General features: G+C 41.3%; 1 protein-coding gene across 2 annotated transcripts in view; it reads left to right on the forward strand.

Annotated features, from left to right (window-relative positions):
- Nucleotides 1-14302, forward strand: part of LOC139771392 (uncharacterized) — a 282189-nt gene that overhangs the window by 130854 nt on the left and 137033 nt on the right. The gene's annotated exons all lie outside the window — the stretch shown is intronic.

The following is a 14302-nucleotide window of genomic DNA, read 5'->3' on the forward strand; positions in this document are numbered from 1 at the left end:
ACCTACATTACCGTTAATGTTAGTTAACATTTTTCCCTTAACTTTTAAAAATTTTTCTTGGCTTAATGAAGAGAGTTTGAGGTGGATTGAAATGTCAACAATTTTTGTATTTTTGTGGTACTTTTAGTTGCGGTAAATAATTACACATTTGCAATACTTTAACCTTCTTTTTATCATTGTAATTGTTAATTGTTAAAGTTTTTTTTCTTTATTATACTTTTCTAATGACTTTTGATTACACTTATGTGATTATTCATTATCTACAATATTAGTCGTGTAATAAAAACATAGTTAATGGTTGCTGAAAATCAATTTATATTTCTCGATAATCTCAACTAATTTGATCCTGCGGGAAGATGAAGGTACACAGCCCCCAACATCAGATGAACTGTTCATTTTTCATGCCGGCGCTTTGAATAGCTTTCGCTGCTCAGCTCGAAGGATGACAGCTCTTTTGAAATATTACGATGACGCGCTGTATGGCATTGATGCGTTGCTCCATACACACGAACAATGCAATAATGCTACATTTTCGCCTTTCCTAATAACAGCGTACAATGAAGTCTGATATTACCAGACGATGGTTCTTTTAGCAAAGGTTCTTGCATTATCGACGAACTGTCAAGATAGATAACATATGATCGTTTCTGAGCCGCTTTGAAAGATTCAAGCACTTTAGTCAATATTACTGTTTCTTAACCGCTTCGTATCGGAAAATTTTTTTGCATCGGTTATTATATTATTATTGCTTTGCTAGTCTTTGTTGAACGGCGCTTTATTCGTGGATCTAACGTCACATTACACATGTAATCTTCGGATGAGCGACATCATACAAATGCACAATCGCGTCTTTAATGTCTTTATAAAAGGAAATTTATTACTTCTATGTATTTACGCAAGAAGCTTTATAGAGTCCGATAGATATGTACATTATTTTTATCTATGAGTCTGGTATTTTTCCATACATTGTGACATATCAGACAAACGCTTCCTAATGTATAATTTGTTATCTAATTTGTATGCTAATTAATGAACGCATGATTTTTGAAATTATTATTGCTTAGATATGTCAAAGAGCTAAAAATCTTTATAAAAGGATTCTCAATAACTTTTTTTTTACATTTTGATGGAATAATTAGGGAGATATATGACAGTTTAGACATCGCGTAGTCGCACGTGGAGAGATAAATAGATGTAATGACGGGGAAGTACACGTCTGTACGATGTCGATCGGCGTGTAATTACCTCATAATGACTGATCTGCTCCATCCATACACGCGTTTGCACGCGGGATGTACGATCGTATTAAAATCCGCTCTGAATCTCGTGTAATTACATCGTGGATTGCGCAATACGCATATATTGGGTGCATTCGGCACATACATTAATGCGCGCGTGCTCGTTACACCGATTTCTTTTCCCGCCATCAAACGGACGCGCCGCAAAAGATCGGAGCCATCTCGGTTATGCAAAAACAATTATCCACGCGTACGTATAAGGAGTGCAATTATTAAGCCAGTTAACTGGGCGCGTTATGAAAGTCACGTAAAAGCGCGTTGAGCCAGACTGCCTGTTGCCGACTCATTTTTTTTTCTTTTTTTCACACTTGATCTTAAAAATTAATTTAGCGTGATTTTAATGAAGCGTGAAGCGATAAGCACTTCATAGACTATATTAATATGTGCGTAAAAGATATAAATAATTAAAATAATTTTAATTCGTTAAAAGCTTATTGAGCCGATTGAATTAATTTTGTATATTTGCTCATATATTGCTCATACAATTTTACTTTATTATTTCCAATTTTTGTGAAATTAATATAACCTTCTAATGAGGGGATTTATCTTTATTTTCTAATTACGATGGATTTTAGTTTAATATATCCGCGTAAATATTAATAATATTATAATTAATGAGCGATTTAAGACTAAATGCAATTATTTTATTACATTTACGTATGTAATGCCATATTCAGGCAGTTGTTATTGTTGTTATCCTCATGATAAATCACCATCGTTGCGGCGAAAGTTTTTGTCATGTTTTAAACGAACTTTTCCGAATAGCTCGTAAATTACGCGTTATGTTTTCTGACAGGGGCACAAAACAGGTGCGGTGATCCAAGCAAGACGTCGCAGGATGTCTTTGGTCCTATGTAAATTTATCGTCTTGCCCGCGGACGTAAAACTTTTTAAACGGCGACCGGGGCTTAATAATACATCTGTGCATGACACTCGCCGGCTGACGAGCGTGCAAAAAAGAGTATTATTTACCGCGGGACATCGATTCGTCGGTCAACAGCATTGCGACTTGCGAGTACCGTGATTATCGCTCGTAAACGGACGTATTGATTGTCGCTCGCCGATTCCCTCGTAAATCAGCTGATAATGACAAAGAAGTACAATCGAAGTGCTGTTTTTCCGCAGATTCTATCATAAATCGTTTGTGTATGTGTATATGTATAATATGTAGGTATATGATCGATATTGAGCGTTAATATTGACTAGCTTGTTAAATGACAGACGGGGCGCGCATGATAAAGGAGAAAGAGAGATAGGAAGAAGATGGGCAATTTATTTGCGATATTAGAAATAGCATCCTATTATGAAAAGAAAAGACGATATAATCTCTGCATGTTAACGTAATGATGTCTGTTTATAAACTATATCGATAAGGAAGAGAGAAAAAAAGAGAGATAGAAAGAGATAGAGAGAAAAGTTTGATACCAGGAAATGTGATTCCGTATGATAAGAGGTAGCTTCCCATGACGGTGTCTGCAGCTGCGGCAAATCCCTCGGTATAACTAGGTTTAATGCCTGTAATTCTTTCACGTTCGCCAATTTATCGATATTCTCGCATGATCAGTAATACCGTCAATATTCCGTACATAGTAACAATAATATATCGATGCTATTGCGAGAGGAGGTCCATTATCGGTACATCTGAAAATAGCATCAAGCGGAAGCCATCGACGTCTAATGCGATAGCATCTCGATTACCTTATCTTGAGGTATCGTTCGAGTTCCCCGATGGTATCGCTCAAATGACTCCGAACGAAACTCAACTTGAAGCTCAACGTTGTTTGGACGCGCTCTCGACAATTCAGCCGCGAGAGAGAAAGAGGGAAAGCATAAGCGATTCGATCGCAATACCGACGTAACGAAACGCGCCCGCCGCCCGCGTTAGCTGCTTGCGTAGGTGTGCTTGCGTAAGCGGAATGATATTATATTATACTTTGCGGAACTCTCACCGAGAGAGCTTCTCTCCGTAAACGTTAAGCACACACCGCCCATAGCTCGCATGGTCGGCCGAACCGATGAATAATGAAGTCCCTTTCATCGCGCGCTGACGAGAGCACGAGAGATCGCCACCCCGAAGGACGCGTTTTTTGCCCGTCGGTTTCACCGGCAGGATGACACGTGTTATGACAAATTGCACGCGATGCTCCAACAGAGAAACGCTTCGCGAACCTGTATAATGCTAGCCGATTTTTCATCGAGGTAACAAACTCATGGCGAGTGATTTCCTTTTGCTGTCGCAGGTGTAGCAACACTGCGTACACGAGAAATAGCGATTGAAATTAATGTGACATGCACATTGACAACATTTTCCATATCCGTAGCAGAGCAATTGAAACATGTTGTATGCATATATGCATCAAACTTTGATCGCGATTGTGATATTTCGTTGGAGTATTATCTACTATAAACATATAGACAAGATGTCTATGCTTAATGAGAACGATGAAAACGTAAAAGGAATTTTTCAGGGAAAAGCAATTTGATATCAAACAACTGAATGAGGCTAACGGGAATTTAATTATAATACAGCGAAAAAACGCGCAATGCAGAGCAACAAATATAGTATAATAAGCGAACAAACGATAGATAGCGCGTGTTAACGCGCCGTTAACGTTTTACCATTAACATCAGGTGTCAAGAAGCGTGCCGCGCCGAAGTGAACGAACAATCGGACCCGGAACCCGGAGCACCGACAGCCTGAGAGCACCGCGAGCTTGCATAATAATCCTGGCGGACTGCTCTCCTCCGACGCAGTCACGCATCGGCGGGCATCGGCGGCTAGGCGAGGTAGCTAGGCGCGCTTATATGCGCACGCATGCACGCACGGCACTCACACGTGCGGCGCAGCGGATCGATGCAAGTGTTCGTAATGACTGTATGGGAGGCACGGCGAGAAGCATGCGTGTGCACCTGGAAGAAGGTAGCCCGCGGGTGACCGGCGGCGGCCGGGCAAGAGAGATAGCGCGCGCTCCAGACGACCGCTCCACAGCATCGTCCGTCGGGAACGGCGTTTGCGTACTAGAGATGTACACCGGTGAGAGATGCGTGCGAGAGATGGATCAAACCCTTGGCAAGCGGTTTCGTAATGCACGGCAATAGATTCGAGAGGATTAGATTAGAATAGATTTCCCGAGGAAACAAATCAACTGTTTGCCATTCGCTAGCGAGACTTAATGAAACGTGTTTGAGTCTACAATCTGATGAATGCACCGACGAACGATGACTGGTTCAGAAATATTATTTAGTTATTTCAAGTTGATTGCTAACGAAAATATTATCTTCGCGTATTTGTATATATTATATATCCAGGCATATCTGATTTACACTGTCATGAAATGATAATTCGAGCACAAATTTCAAGTACTTATTTATAGCGTTCTATTTTATGGTTGATTCCAGCAATTGTTTGCGAATAAATTACTATTTTTCATTATTACATTTTAATTACATAAGAATCTTTGAATTAAGATTTGAGAAGGAATATTGATTCGATCCCATCTCTCTAGTTGAGAAGCAGCTTTTTCAGAAGAGATTCCTCGTACAAACGCCCGGGGGTATGCGTGTATCGCGCGGGCGAAAATAATGCGCATCGTGCATATTTGTCTGGCGGCCTCGGCAAGACCGAAAAAGAAGAGCGCCGGAAAGTCTCTTAGACCGATGCATTGTCGAGGACGCTCAAGCACAGCGAGGCGCAAGTACCGGATAATTGGGGTTCTCGTACGCGGAATTATGCACGAAGGCGCACGCGGGCACGCGATAAACGTTCGTTTGCGTCGCGATCCGCGGAAGATACTGGCACTGCCTTTCCGGCGCGGCGCATGCATCGGGATTACCTCGAATCGTACCTCGAGGTTACGATTAGGTGCCCGTTTGCGAGGGGGACCACTGCTGCTAAGATACGCCCGTATACGATGCTGGTATGGACACTTGCAGCACGAACTGTGATGAACGAACGTACTCGTTCGATAAGAAAACTAGGATCTGATAAAATACACAGAAATAATAAACCAGGAATTTAGTATAAAATACCGGATCAGATTTACGTATATAAATTTTATACAAACACATTACGAGAGATCTTGTATTAGCTTAAGAACATGCTTAATTAGAATTTTTGATAGTTTCCTAGAGAGCACTGGTAGAATCTCCTTTATGGTCTTATTTATAGCCTCTAACAACAAAGTTAAATTTGCTGCAAAATACAAAAAGCTATACAGAAAAAAAGAAGTGTCAAATCAAAACTTGTATAATCGTATATACGCAACAATTTATAATTTTGAAATGAGATATATATTGCGTTAAACCGGTTAAACAAAGAAAACTTGCTTCAACGAAGTCATTTATATAGTTCAACCAAGAAAAAAAAGTTGAAATAAAAAGTTGAAATTCTTATAAGAAGATTATAGATTGTGTTGCGTATTTATGAGTATACATATAAGTGTTTATTTGACACTTCTTTTTTTTCTGTGTACTATTTATGTAATTTAAGTCTCTTTGAAATAAAGTTCTACGCTAATGCGCGTGCAACATTGCTGTTAGCGGCTCATCGCCGATATATTCACGCTCGTTGGTTTATACGTGCGTGAATTTGTTTAATAAATAATCACGAGGCCCGGGACGACGATATGCATAGTGACCGCACGCTGGGCCGTTCCACACACAAAGTATATGAACTTCGGTCGTTCGCGTGTGCTCGCCCATTCCAGGATACCCAGCGCGTTATCCAAGTACCTGTTTCCACGTTGCTTCCTGCTTGTCGCGATTGTCTCCAATTGACATGTCCTCGGATATATCGTGAATCTCCGTTATTAATTTCGCCGCCGCGTCCCTGTAATCGTGACTCACGCGACATTATCATAATTACTATGCGCGGAACAGGGATTGCGCGTGTGCACCTGAAAGATACGACAACCTGACGCACCTCCGGCGATTCTGGGGAGGTCTCCCGACGCTAACTTATTGAACCGGCAAATGAATAGAGACGCTACTCCACGCCAGGGAGAAGAGCCGTTCATTTCCTATTCTCGCGATGAATTATAGCGGAGGAATTATCCGCGTCTTGTACACCGCGTGCTGCTAGTATACGATGTTCGTGCGCGTGCAAATCCGAGAAGCGTATAGCGCGCGAGCGCGAGCAATCTCTTGTTCAATTCGTAACTTTGCCGCGGTCTCTTCGCGCACACGTCGCGAAAGAACACTTCGGTAGAGGTGAACGCCACGATGACGTGAACTTGGGGCTGCTCGGAGGACGCGGGGACCACGGCAATCAGAGACAGGATGCATCTTCCTCTAGCGGGAGGCCGACACCGTCTTGTGCTACGCCAACAAAGCATGTCGATAAGGAAATGATTGACGGTTAGCTAATTAGATGATGCACTTTATTAACGTTCGCTATATTTAGCGTTGTAAGCCGATTGGCGATATGCGTATGCGATTTCTCTAGAAATAATCGTAGCGGGTAATTTCTCTCTGGGTCGTCACGATTTCACTTTTTATTTTACATTTAATTCATTGACGTTGTTTAGCGGCAAGGAAAATATTTTCTATGTAAAAAATATATTAATTATATGCGAACAAAATATTGAGAATATTTTGACGAAGTGTGGTTTATGTTACATATTATACTTTGCCATTTAGGATTCAGATAATGGAAAGATATCTAAGAAATATTACAAATTATTTTAGTAAATAATTTTATTTTGCCTTCTTACTATGTTTTCTAAATGCCATCCGATATTTTACACTTGTTAGCTAGGCGATAGTTAGCTCGTTAATTTTTTATGATAACAACGAGACGAATCAAGGAGGTGGATCTACGTTGCGGGTCTCATTGGGGCAGGTCTCCCCTAGTTCTGACCTCCTTGGCCTCGCCCCGAGATCGGATAACAATTGCGATAATTACACCGTGAGACCGATAATTACCTGCCGGCACGACGCGACGTTTACGGATAGCCGCGTAATAACAAACGGCCGCCGTCACATTTTCATGAAATGTCACATCAGATAATGGCAGGTTGCGATAGAAGCCGGAAAGAATTTGCGGCATGTATCCCGCACAGACGATACGCCCGACTAAGATGCGACGTCACAATGCAGCTGCGCGGAGATAAACGTCGCGAAGTACCGCCTCTCTCGATCTTTGCTCGCGCCCTAATTCGATAGAGTTGCCCATCATCGAGAAATGCTAGACGCGCGTTCCGTCACGATTATTTCCGTATGTACGTATTTTTTATACTGCGCGCTAATTATTAATCCATCTTTCTCATTACGTTTATACTCCGCGAATGTTTCTCTCTTATCTATAACATATCTAAATCAAACTTACAAAGTTTTACTGTTTCTCGTTTGTATTCACAAACACTGAATACTACAATATTTTATTTTATTTTTATCGAAATGTGTAGAAATATTAGATATAAGTTTGTATTTACCGCAATTACAAGTTTATATCTGCGAGACTTGTTATTCTAGTAGATTTTATATCTCTCATGTAAACTTTCGACGTGCCAATATTTGTCTTCGTCATTCTCTTCTGAATTTGACGGCGCATTTGTCGTGCAGAAAATCGTCGTCAGTTGGTCCGATCATTATGTTATCCAACCGATACCGTAATATCGACATCGTGTATTTGCTATCCAGGTGGGTGATGTTCGTATAACAGTTACGGGAGTTTGTTCCTCGCGGGTGGCAAAGGCGATGACTCCGTGGCGCGCAGGTGATTGCGACGTGACACACGTGAAAGGACGATCTTTGAGGAAAGTGACCGTCAAACAGTCAGGTTCAAGGAACCTTTTCGCTGCTTCGTGGATGTTTTCTCAACCGGTCCCGCCATTTCCATGGATCCCTCCCGAGTGACGTTTTCAAAAGCCATCGAGTTTACGAGCGTATCCCAGCTTTCTATTGTCGTCGGTCATAGGCCAATCGCAGCCAGAGGACGCGGAGGACCTTTGGCACCTACGCAGCAACGTGCGCATTGATCCCGTAATTCCCTTGCGGAAGTCGCGCCGCGAAAGAAAGATATCCAAACGGATAATCAGACAGCCGACTTAGACTTTATTTATTATATCCCAGATAATAGGTATCCTGCGACAGATACAAAGATGATTTATGTATATGAGAGAAAATATGTCAAGTTAGTGATAACGTTTGGTTATTTAAAATCTTCGCTGTAGAATTATATGGCGCGATATTAAGTATTTCATTAAAGAAAATATATGTATGCTCATAATAGCACAATCCTGGAACGTTGATTGATATAATGTGATGAGAGACAGTCATATTATGTTAAGAATCTTGGTAATAATGTCTATTCTATAATATAATTTATACAGACAATGACTTAAAAAAAATTACGAAAGGAAGAAGAGAGAGCTCGTCCGCGAGATACGGCGAAAGAGATTGGGAATCTGCATCGGGGACCTCTTTAACACTGTCTATTGCCGTGCGAGAGATCGACCTCTGGCGGAGTTGAGCTCGCCAGACAACACGTCTTGACAGACAAGCCGCGAATGGGATGGAGAGACTTCTTCTTTCTGTCGGGGCTCGTTTTCGCATTTTCCTCGAGATCTTGCATTGTTAACTGGTAGCCGAGAAACGCCGCACGCGCTTGACAGAGATTTACTGGAAAGTGAGAAATAGGGAGAGCGGATCTCTTCTCTTGTCACGGATTGACGCGATGTAATATCTTACAACTCGCTTTGGCTAGCGTTAGCTTTATCAAATGAGTATAGTTAGCTATATCAAATGAAATAACAATATGGTTTACATTAATCTGTAGTATTTTATTGCACTTAAACTTTTTGCTCGGAAAGTGACGTGGGAATTTTTATATAAAAATATATTTTTTTAAATATTAAAATATTATTTAATATTATTGACATTAGTAATGAAATATCGTATGGCCATTAATTGCTATTGAAAGAAGTCCAGAAACAATCTAAATCGTGAATATTTTTACAAAAATAGATTGCAAAGTAAAAGAAAGTATATTTTGAAATTGCAAACCTGTAATAATATACATATTCTGTCTATCAGAAAATTATGTTATAAATTAAAATAGTTGATATTATGAGCATCGGTTATAAAGTTAAAAACATATGCAAGTCTTTATAATCTCTTATCGCAAATGCTTCGAGGGGTAGACAAAAAATGCGAATAACAATGTCTATCGTCGAATAGGATTTCCGTGAGTATCCAAGAAGGTTCATTGCCGTGTGCGCACCGCGAAACCATATCTAAGGAGCCGCAGTCTTAAATCGCGTTCACGTTTGAGAGTGCACTGAGTCCATTCGAATCGATCTCTGTTACATGTTCACAAGAAATTTCGTGCTCGTGCGACCACAATGTGGACGTTGTTACGTTTAGCTATTTTTTACATACTGCCGAATAGCTTGAACTGAATGCTCACGTATAAAGTTTTCTTTTTCGATCCGCAACTGACAGTTGCAAGAAGTATCTCAATGTTCCTGACTCAAGTTAGTTAATGTTCTATCCCGACATAAGTCATATAATATATTTTTGATTGGTTATTGTACTTTTTTATAGTTTACTCATTCAACACGCGCGTTCTATTTTTATTATCTTTAGCTAATAATATTACATAACGCGTATATATTTTACTTCATATCTCTCAGGCTTCGTTTAGAGATATTCATATTTATCTTATCAAGAACGTACCAGAATACAATAAATTTCTCTTTGTCTGCCTGTCTACCTGCCTACGTGTTTAATTGTAGATGCTGCTTTAGCCGAGCGTTGATCGTTGCCGTTGCCACGTCGACGCCGGTCGGCAACTCGCGCTGAAAGGATGCCGGTATAGGGTCTAATCTGCATTTTAAACGAGCCGTGCCGCGAAGAGGGAATCGGCTTGTGCACGTCTGTGTTCATGGCGCGTTACCGGCCAAGACCCGTCGCGCGTTCTATGCACCGCCCGCATGCATACATCCCGTTGCCGCATCCGTGGCGTGTCTCTCGCAAGCTGCTAGATTGCATCTCTGTGATATTCGCCTCGTTTCCTTTCCGTGATACCGAAATGTTCTACATTGAAGCGTGATGATATATTCCATTTTTCGACCACTACGTTATGTTAATTAATACGCGGAGAATTAGCAATTAATTACGTGCTCTGTTGAGCTTGTTCAGTTTCGTTGATCGCTATTGACTTGAGACTTATATTTTTATTGATGAGGATACATCAAAATGCAGATAGCTCCGATCTCATCTTGATAAATTCATGAAGCATTATGTTAAACATTGAATAGCAAATGTAGGAGATGAATAAATATGGCATAAAATAATTTCAATATGTATGTCAATTAAAATAATATAGGACATTTATAAGAGAATAAGTGAAGCTTATCGTTTAATTAATAAATTTATAGTAGATGTAATAGTAGATGTAATAATCTGTTCGCACTATATAAATTTCTCGCGTACGTTAAAAAAAATTCAAAATATTTTTTCCGCCCGGGCTTTTTATCGTCCTCCACACATGAACCATCTACATAATTTTCTTCGTCCAATTAGCCACGCGGTCAACACTTTGAGAAATCTACCGGATAAAAAATAAACTCACGTGAATTTACACAAATCGCAATTCGCGCACCGTTGGTAACGCGATACGCGCCGTAAAACCACGTTCGCTCTCTCTTTCCTCTTTCCTTTCCGCGCTCGACCGTTATATTTTTTCACGCCGGGGACGATCGCGGTTAAGACTTATTTCCCCATTCGGGCCGCGAGACGCGCTCGGGAGCGCAGAGTGAAAGACGTCCGACTCGGAGAAGTAACGATGTCATGCCGATTAATTTGATCGCAACACACAGTACATACACACACAGCGTGTTTACCACGGGCGGTCGGCGGGGCGCGTGCGCGTTTTTTTATAACAGGGCCCGCGGAACAAGTCCGCGGATCGTTTCTCTCCTTCGCGTGCGTTCTTCCCTCTCGCTATCCTCTGTCCCTCCTCGTTTTCCCTCCCCTCGCTTCCTCGCTTCCTCGCGGCAGCCAGATCGCAATCAGTCTTGCCGGACTTTCATCAGATCGGACCGCTGCGAAATGTGTTTCGATGTACCCGCTCCGAGTACTTCCGCGCGTGTTACTCCACTCGCGTGCGCGTATCTTTCTCTCGTATTGGTCGCGTAGATGTAAGCACGTCAATGCATCGACCGCCGTGTGGTGCGACCGGCGATTAATGAGCCCTCGTCAGTCGCGCGCACGCGTCTGTCACTTTGACAGCATCCGGCACGGCAGTCAGCGTGCCTCCCATGTACCCCCTCTACCCCCTTCACCCCATATCTTTCTCTCTCTTGTTTAATCGTCTATTACGGATTCTTTCCTTAGATCGAGCGGACATCGCTCGGGAAACATGTATTTATCCGCCGCTCTCGCCGCACGATCGCATTATTCGCATTAGCCAGCTAATTCATTTACGGATGATGCCGCTCGTAATACGGCTGACGATTGATTTGAAACTTACCAAGCTACTCTTATCAACTCGAAGAAAAGGCATATATACCGTTTCTAAGTCGCACATGTGTAATTTAAAAGATATGTATAAATATTTTTTAAATTATTTTATCGTGTATGTAATATATAAGAGTAATTAATTAAAATATCTCCTTTCTTGAATAAAATTTCGAAAATTTGACTTTGTTTTACTTCCGTATAAAGATAATAAATGATCTTTATTTCCTCAAATTTATTGGTGTCTTTTTTATAAGAGTAGAAAGTGTGTGATTCATATCTTTCCTTCACGTCTACAGCTTACTGGCAGCAAGAAAGTAAGCGATTCCAATTTGTTGAAATGTTTCTTAACGCACCTTTCAAACTAGTCTCGGCTCGTACCGAAGGCGATCATATTAGTCGCGCGTAACGGAGCCGCGCGATCGCGTCGGCGAAAAATCGCCGATAACGTTAAAATTATTACACGCGGCGATGCGGCGCGAGGGCGACCGATAAACTCTCCTTTGCCACGCGTCTGTGAAACGAGCGGGTATCGAGAGCGATGAAATTTAACGCACCAGCGTTCGCACTTAGCAGGCCTAATGTGAATTCCGCGGCGATAACGTCTGATTTACGCTGGCTCTCGCCGGACTCTGCCGTCCCATCGGGGACTGCGTCCCTCCCGTTTTGCCGCCGATCACTGAAAACATACACACGTAACACACGTGGTTCCCGCGTGCAGCGTAGGCTAGCCGTGCCGCAAGTAAGTCGAGGGGGGAAGGAGGCAGTACGTATATGTCGGTAAATCACGCAGTGAAAGCCGCTTAGTTTTGGCGCCAGATACATCTCTCGCGCGGTGTTTATACCGCTAATGAGACACTTGGTTGACAGGTAAGAGGGCCCCCGGTTTCCTTATCGCGCGCATCATAAACGTCCGTCCCGTCGCGGCGTCGTCATGGTCATACGACACGGCCTCTGCGTTCTCTCTAGTAATCGCCTTCGCACTGATTGGTCTTGGAGCGTTGACAATGTGGCATTGGACGCTCGATGAAATTTCGCGATACTGCGCTTTCCCCTTGTTGCGTGGTTTCCTCTTTCATTATTTTTTTAATTTTTTGAAGGTATAAAGAGTATATAAATCGATGAGAAAGCGAACGCGTGAGATTTGAAATTCTTTTATTCAAAGATGTACAACATTCTAAAGGCTCATGTTAGACTGACTCACGGCGTATTCGAATCGAAGTATGGTATCATGGTACTGAACACTTTTCCGTATGTTTAAAAAACACTTAAGCTTATGACTGATCGCGTGAACACGGTGACTCTATTTGTATCATAAAGAACGCGGAGCTTATCATATGAATATATCGTCAGAGATTATAATGATAGTTTATTTCATGCTATTCATCAGAATGCAACCCGTATATTGTTCTTTGTTACACCGCGCCTTCGGGGATTTTTTACTTTTGACTATAATAAAGTTGTCGTCTTGGGTATTCGTAGCTGGTGATACTTGGTATCTGGGCCAGTTCCTGTTGCCCCGTGTTCTTACTGTACACGCAACGAGTCATCGGCACGTAGCACGCGACACATATCGCGTATATGTCCATTTCAGTAAGGCGACAGATCAATATATGTCACGTGTGTACAGAAATTTCTACTCCTACTTTATTTAAAATGTCTCCTGTCCGACATTACTTTGGATTAAGCGACTTTATCTATTTTGCTCGATTTTGCTACTTCAGATTTTGAAACCGTATCGTATGTAAATTTCATGATAATTTCGATATTGTATAAATTCAATGATATTTTTAAAAAGAGAACGCACTGCTCAATCAAAAAATTTATAACATGAGAGAATTTTTCATCGTGCTATATATAGAACTAGAAATATTTTTGTGGGTGTCAATAAATGATTAAATGTAAAAAAGTAAAAGATATATATATATAAAACATTTACATGTAATAATACATGTACATATTAATAATTCAATATGAATCTTTACTTGAAAAAATGAAGCAGGGAATATTCAATAAAAATTCAATAAAAATGTCTAAATTTTTATGGGGATCAACGCTAGTATATCTTTTTGTCGTGAATTAATTAGTTTTGCATCGAATCAATGAATGGTCTCCCGATCGACTCCAATTGGTAAAATTTCATTTCCCCGCGGAATGCAGTTCACGCGCACGCCTCTCAGTCTCGATAATGAAAATCGTGGACGATCGAACGGGTGCGTTCCATTTGCTTTTAATTACGGACACGAAGCACGTTGTGTGCATTCAATTGCCGCCCTTTATTTGCGCTATCCTACCGTCTAATTGCTTACACGACGTAGTCGCGAGGTCGACGTGTGTATGTAGGCGTTATATTGCAAGGTGCACTCAAGAGAGTCTCGCACCTTCGGCGATCTCTTCTCCTTCAAAGATGAGGAGATATGAGCCGTAAGGCCCGATATTAAATTAAACGCGACGGTGTGCCGAGGTAGTCTAGAAATGAACATCGCGATAGTGCTTTCGAAATTGCCGACAGTTTGCATTGTATATCGATACCGTTATTTATT

This window comes from Temnothorax nylanderi, unplaced genomic scaffold (assembly GCF_030848795.1).
Source record: "Temnothorax nylanderi isolate EJ_2023f unplaced genomic scaffold, tnyl_v1.0 TNYL_tig0001_pilon, whole genome shotgun sequence".
Classification (NCBI taxonomy): Eukaryota; Metazoa; Arthropoda; class Insecta; order Hymenoptera; family Formicidae; genus Temnothorax; species Temnothorax nylanderi.